Raw genomic sequence first — 7,915 nt, forward strand, 5'->3', positions numbered from 1 at the left:
AATGACTATGCAGGCATTCCCAGACTTGGTCTTGGCAGACAAGAGGTTCTACGTCAACGAAGACGTAGACCTCATACTTGGCGGAGACATATATCCCCACATTATAATGAGCGGTATAAAGAAGAATGTGCTAAACACACTCTTAGCCCAAGAGACAGTGTTCGGTTGGATACTAACCGATCGTATCGAATCACCGAATCCAACGAAGAGCATTATGTCTTTTTACAACGAGGTTGCGTTAGACAATCAACTCAAAGCTTTCTGGGAGGTAGAAAATGTACCCAAAAATAAAATATTAAATGAGGATGAAAGGTACTGCGAACAACTATTTAAAGAAACAACGCAGCGAAGTGAGAATGGAAGGTACACCGTGTCACTACCATTCCGTCAGGATTACCCTAACAATATTAACTTGGGACCATCCCTGAAGCGTGCATGCTCTCAATTCTTCCGGAATGAGGGGCGGCTAATAAAAAACCCAGATTTAGGAGAAGAATATGTTCGAGTGTTGTCAGAATATGAAACGCTTGGACATATGAGAAAATTAAAAAAGAATATCCCATCCGACGATTCGGATCATTACTTCCTGCCCCACCACGCCGTTATTAAAGCAGAAAGTACCACTACAAAGGTACGCGTAGTATTTAATGCCTCGCTACGGCCAACGGTAATAGCTTAAACGATATTCTCCTCCCAGGCCCAGTTCTACAAGCCGATCTACCCATACTTATCTTACGATGGAGACTATACCGCTTCGTATTCAATAGCGACATCGAAAAGATGTATCGACAAATTTGGGTGAACGAAAATCACACCAAATTTCAACGTATTGTGCATCGCACTTCCCCGAATGACCCTATTAGTCTTTACGAATTAAAGACGGTTACCTTCGGAGTGAATTGCGCTCCATATCTCGCGATAAGAACGCTCCTACAACTAGCAGACGACGTCTCAAACTCGCACCCTACAGCGGCTAGCATACTGCGAGAATACATGTATGTAGATGATGTGTTAGCGGGTGGACATACGATCACATCGACTATTAAAGCCAGAGATGAAATTCGTCAAGTCCTACAATCAGCGGGCTTTCCACTTCGCAAATGGACCTCCAACTCAGAGGACATTCTAAGGGACATCCCCAAAGCAGACCTGCTCAATGAAAACTTCCTGGCATTCGAAGATACCAGTTCAGTGAAAGCATTAGGTATTCGATGGAATGCCCTCTCCGACTTATTTTATTTTCAAGCAGGGACGCTGGACAACCCGGAAAACATTACGAAGGGAGCGATACTATCAGCAATCGCCAAACTTTTCGATCCCTTGGGATGGCTGGCACCAATGGTCATTGTGGCAAAAATACTCATGCAGAGTATTTGGTTGGAAGGCACCGCTTGGGACGAACCAGTATCTACCAGTACGCTGGAACGATGGAAAACCTTCACCGACCAGTACCATGAAATCGATAAAATCCGGATACCTAGATGGGTCAACTTTTCACCAGGAACCGACATCGAGATCCATGGATTTTGTGACGCATCCGAGAAGGCTTATGCAGCAGCCATTTACATGCGCGTCAAAACGGATGATAATGTCTGCACGAACCTGCTTCTAGCCAAAACCCGAGTTGCCCCAGTGAAAACTCTTTCTCTTCCACGTTTGGAACTGTGCGGAGCCGTGCTGTTAGCGGAAATCACCGAATCAATTTTCAGGAACCTCAAGTTGGGACCAGTGAACGTGCACCTTTGGACGGATTCAACTATCGTCCTCGCATGGATAAGGAAACCGCCGTGTTCCTGGTCCACTTTCGTCGCACATCGGATCACCAAGATCATCGACATGGTCGGAAATAAGGACTGGTTGCATGTAAACTCAGAATCTAACCCAGCAGATTTAGGTAGCAGAGGATTACCTGCGTCTGAATTGGTCAACAATTCGTTGTGGTGGCAGGGACCTTCTTGGCTGCAAGAAGACACTTCCCAATGGCCAGCACAAGAAAGTGACTACATCACCTCCGTAGAGGAAAAGAGGGCGAAGACCTGCGCAACAACAACAGTAAATACTATCGATGTTCTTCAACGCTTTTCAGACCTACCTAGGGCTTTACGGGTGCTCTCATACGTAATGAGGTTCTACCGAAGAACTCACCCCAAAACAAAAAAATCATTTCAGGTCGAGTCACCTTTAATCTCTCCTGATGAGATCAAATCAGTAACCCAAATCTTAATTAAAATCTATCAGAAACAACATTATAGTTCCGAATATAATGATCTAAAGGCCGGAAAACCAATTGGAGGGAAAAGTGTAATACTCTCACTTAATCCCTACTTAGACCAAGATGGCATCATTCGGGTAGGAGGGCGACTCGGGGCGTCAAAGGACTTAGCTTTTACTGAACGCCACCCAATCCTCCTCCCATACAACTGTCGGTTATCCCGGCTGACAGTCCTAATGTTTCATCAACAAAGTTTGCATGGGGAGAACCAACTCATGTTGCGTCTGATACGCACCCAATACTGGATACCTAACATCAAAACCATGATTAGGGCTACAATTCACAATTGCAAAGTTTGCACTGTACACCGAAAGCGTGCTCAGACCCAACTTATGGGTATTCTCCCTCGCGAACGCACGACATTCAGCCGTGCATTCACGAATACTGGAGTCGACTTTGCCGGACCCTTCGACATTAAAAGTTACCGCGGCAGAGGGTGTCGACTATCCAAAGGCTATGTCTGCCTTTTCGTGTGTTTTTCCACACGAGCGATTCATCTGGAGGCCACTACTGACCTCAGCACCCCATCATTTCTTGCGGCTTTTGCCCGTTTTATATCTAGACGCGGATGTCCCAAAAACGTCTACTCCGACAACGGTACAAATTTTGTCGGAGCTTCACTATCCCTACGATCGGAATTTAAAACTTTCATTTCACAAGCCCGAGACAATGCTGTCTCGAAGTACACCCACCAGTCACTCACTTGGCATTTCATCCCTGCGGGCGCTCCCCATATGGGAGGGCTGTGGGAGGCTGGAGTGAAAAGCTTCAAAAGCCATTTCAAAAAGATAGCCTCACCACACAAATTCAACTTCGAAGAATTCCATACCCTCTTGTGCCGCATCGAGGCATGCCTGAACTCGCGGCCGCTCAGCCCGGCGTCCAATGACCCGACGGACCTAGAGCCGCTCACCCCAGGACATTTCCTCACTGGCAGCCATCTACTGGCTCCGCCAGAGCCGGATGCGAGTGAGAGCCCTGCCTCGATGATAAATCGGTGGCAGAAACTCAAAGCCCTCCATCATACTTTCTGCAAGCGATGGAAGGTGGAATATCTATCCGAACTTCAAAAACGAGTGAAGTGGAAGCATCCCAAAGAAAACATTCAAGTGGGAGATCTCGCCGTCCTCAAAGAGGACAACTTATCTCCCAACGAATGGAGGTTAGGTAGAGTCGTCAACGTACACCCCGGCGAAGATGACCGAGTACGCGTAGTCGACCTCAAAACCGAGAAGGGTCAAGTCAGACGACCTTTGGTCAAACTGATCCTTCTTCCACCGGAAGATACGGATTGCGAGAAGGCGACGCGCTCCTAACAATCCCTCCGTTCCTCCATATCCCTCCCTTCAAAAGAAAATCAAACCCGGCTCTCGTTCACCCGAAACGAGGCCAAACAACAACCCTAATGCAGTTCCCCCATCTGCCACAAAAACACTTATTTTTTTCCTTTTTTCAAGAAAATCCCCAAATTCACACGCTCACCCCGAGCGAGGACACCAGAAATCTTCCCACTCACTCGTTCTCCCATAACGAGGATACCAGAACAACCCTAATGCAGATCCCCCATCTGCCACCAAGCACTTATTTTTAATTCTCAAAAGCGAGGTCACCAGAAGCCCTAACGCAGACCCGCTATCTGCCAAAGAATACAAAGGCCTTCGGCCTATTGTATTTACAATTTTCAAAACAAACCCAAATTCACTCGCTATCCCATAACGAGGACAACAGAAAAACCTACCGCAGAAGGGCGAACCGCTCTGCCACAGAAAACAGCTGCACTCGTTACCGCGCAACGAGGCACATCGCAAGCCTACCGCGGATAAGAAAACTCATCTGCCCCCGATATTAGCAGGGATAAATTCCTTATACTTTTAGAAATTTGAATGAAGTCAATTCGAATATTCTAGGACAGCACTTGACTACTCAAGCGAGTGGTGAAAACTGATGGCAAACTGATATAGGGGCATGCAAATGGGCCTAGCAACATAAGTTTGTATGTTGTAAGTTGCTTCGAATATTAAGTTAACTGAAAATATGTACTATTGATTATGTATTACAATGCGTTTTAGCAATAGCTTCAAGCAAATTGTCACTAACAAACAAACAAATACATAAGTGCTGGTAACATTATCCGGCATTTGGCACACACACGCAACAATTTCCTATTGCTTTCATATATGCATTTAATTAACTCAAAACCAAATATGCTAAACTTTCTGGAATCAAAGTTGCCCTAATCCATATTTATACCTCCCACCTTAGTACTGCTGCTGATGCCGCCAAAAATTTGTGGCATTTCAATATACGAAAAGTATTGGAAGATATATATGTTGAAAGGAATTGGGGAAACTCAGAAGTTAATCACCTACGTGCTGAGGGTAGGTGGAAGATGAAGGGTGTGTACGTACACAAATGCGAACCTATAGGACTATATGGGCATCTACATTAGTAGTAATTCAAAGTTTAAACTCACCCTCTTTTTTTTGTTCATTGATTCATAGATCCCCTTTGTGAATGGATCGGTATCTCGTTCCACAACCAGATAAATTCGGTACTTCCTGATCCATGCTTTCATACATCTTCATTCGTGTCATAACGTCCGCAAGGAATTGTGGATGCACACGTCACGTATTTTATACTGAGGTAAATGACACCTAGTTTTATGGAAAAGGAAATATGAGGTTTTCCATCGCACATCTTCATTTATCTAAATACGTTATATCGTCTATGAAAGCTCAAACCACATATAAAACGTTTTCCACCATAGAAGGGTTGGTTGGAGCTTTCACCGACGATATTTTAGACAACAAATTATACTACCAATGAGCTCCTGTTAATGACGTTGGTTGAGAAACCACATTTTCGTTTAATAAACATTGTATCAAGTCCTTCATTCTTATTGTATATGAGTAACTTAATTACAGTCACGCGGTATATATTCCCAGCTAAAACATCTACTTTGTTTTTGCGATTGGTGTACAAATGGGCAATAAAATTTTCCAAGGAATTCATGGAGCCTTCGGTAGACACATAAAGTGAATAGTCTACAGCCAAAATCGTATTTGAAGCTGTTAAAAGAAATGGTGATCTGCAAAGATCACATAACGCAATATTTAGGTCACCTCGGATTTTTTCCTGATTCTCAATATAACTGGATGTTGCAGATTATTTCCAGTACGTATTATAGTGTGAACCGTCGCTGGATATTGTTTTTGCAAATTTCCCACACCCAACTATGTCAAACTTTGCAGGCTGGTTAAGCACTTCGATTTCTGAGTTTTTTTTGGTTGCTGTAAAAGATATTTCAGTGTTTATAAATTCATGAAAAATAGCACGTAAAAGAATTCTTAAAAACTATTGCTTAAATGTACTAACAGCACCGCCCTCAATATAACGATACGGCCTAGCGCGTATACGCATTGCAAATGCCTTTATATAATACTTTTCACGATGATACTCCACAGGATTGTAGAGCGGGCCCTCTGTTTCCAAAATCTATCCAAACTGAACATAGTGCGTACAAGTTGGGTCGCCAACAAAGCCAAATGATGCTTCAACAAGCTTTGAGTTAAAGAATTCGTCCAAAATTCCATTGTTTTCACAGCGGCACTGTTCATGCCACTATGCTGCCCATTCCCATAAATGCATATAGACCAAAGCGGGCTCTCTGCAGGAAAGTTACTACCTATACTTACATGACATTCCAGTTTAGCTGATCCACGTATAACAATGGCGCGATAAAAAAGATGAGTACTATTGACTGGCTCCAAATTGACGTTAGGTGCAGATGCAATATACTCCTCATAGCTAAGTGAAGTCCATTGTACAAGGCTGCAAGCAGAACGTGTAGTGGGTAAACATTCTTCCTTCAAGTATAAATCAATTTGCTTTTGAACCAGTGCACGTATTTGTTTAATCAAACTCAAGCGAGAGCTCCACAATTGTTGTATGCATTTTCAGAGTGCTGGTATCATTTTTTGTAACTCTGGTTACTCAACTTGCATCGCGGCTGTAACAGTGAGCGATGTGTCATCGATGTTATTAACGACTTCTATGCAACACATTGACTGTAGCCAACGATAGGGACGTCCATATTCCTTCGTACGTCAATGATACAAACATTCTTTTGGTGTCATGCTAATATGTTCCAACTCATCTTTACCGCCAGGCACGGGTATAGTATCACCCAAATCGTTGTCACACAAATATTTCAATGCGTCTTGTGTGAGCGCTGCATCAACAAAACTTTGTTCAACATCACTTAAGCTTACCACTGTAGCTGCCGTTACAAATCCTAAATGCTTGAAATAACGTAGCTTCATTACTATAGATTCCTCCATACTTTTGGCGTTATTACCAATTGTAATTCGTACTTCAAGTGGATGACGCTGCACAAGCTATGGAAACTTCCATTCCTTATCCATTGGTACTAGTGGTGCATCTTTTAGTGGACGCGTAGCTTTCAGCAACGTACGCAAGGATGGTGCAAATGATGGTAATTTCTCGGTCTCTAGTACAATTTCCCTAAATACTTGATGAGTGGTATTCAGTAATTCTTTGCACTGTGCAGCTGATTGTTCGTGGAATAAATTCTGCAAATACAAACGATTACTATCTACTCGGACCTTTTCATGATGCAGATATTCTCGTTCAGAACGTAGGCTGTCTTTTAATCATGCGATTGATTGACCTTTTTGATCAAAACAAATAGCAGTCCGCTCGCGTTCCCGCAAGCCATTCTTCATTTTGAGTACATTATCGAAGATGATGCGTAGTGTTTCGAAACCTTTATGTAAGGATTCCGCCATTTAACACAAATTTTATAACCGATTCATACAAAAAAAAATATATATACTGCACACAATTCAGCCGTTTAAAATTTGTTTTGGATTGCGCAATTCTCGGTAAGTCCAGTAGCACAATCAACTCCGGAGTACTGTAAAAAATTAACATAACATTACCACCCTGACCCAGAGCTTTAGATGAAGCCGGAAATTGTGACTGACGAGAATTTAGTAACATTTTTTTCATTCGGCTATGCGATGGTGCAATTTATGTATTTCTCCATCTTGTTGACATTTTTTGGCAAATTTCCTCAGGATATTTAATGTCAACTTGGTCCCGAGGTGTCTTATGGAGAAACATTACCTCTTTAATCCTTGCATTTGACCGATTAATGCTACCAAAGCTGGTGCACCCATTTTGGCGGCGAAGTAACAAAGGCATACTATAATCCAACGTACATATTTGGTAGTCTTTGATAACGATAGGCGTTGAAAGAGCAATGCAAATAGCTGGCGCATATTAGGTTGTAATTGGTCGGCGGGATAATAGGCGAACAAATTTTGCATAAGATAGAAACCCTCATGATCATTCGATTTTGAGGCAATCATTTTTTGGAAAATGCCTAAGACAGCGTTCAAGTTCTAAGATTTGTGAAGAACCTGGCCTAATAAACGCCGTTATCAAACGTACAAGTGGCGTAACATTTCCTGGCTGATCCCACAAACCTGGCACCAACCAACAAGGAAAAAGTGCTCAGTATGGATCGGGTATAGTGCCGCTGCCCTCGCGTATTTCTAACAATAGCGAAAACATTTAAAAAAAAAAAACCAAAAAAACATAAGGCATTAATTCCAATAT

The 7,915-nt window shown here is 42.8% G+C and overlaps 1 pseudogene; it reads right to left on the bottom strand.

The window, feature by feature from the left end:
• Nucleotides 1–5,626: 5,626 nt before the first annotated feature.
• LOC137235222 (THO complex subunit 5-like) lies at nucleotides 5,627–7,665 on the bottom strand (annotated as a pseudogene).
• Nucleotides 7,666–7,915: the final 250 nt, after the last annotated feature.

This window comes from Eurosta solidaginis, chromosome X (genome assembly GCF_040869045.1).
Source record: "Eurosta solidaginis isolate ZX-2024a chromosome X, ASM4086904v1, whole genome shotgun sequence".
NCBI lineage: Eukaryota > Metazoa > Arthropoda > Insecta > Diptera > Tephritidae > Eurosta > Eurosta solidaginis.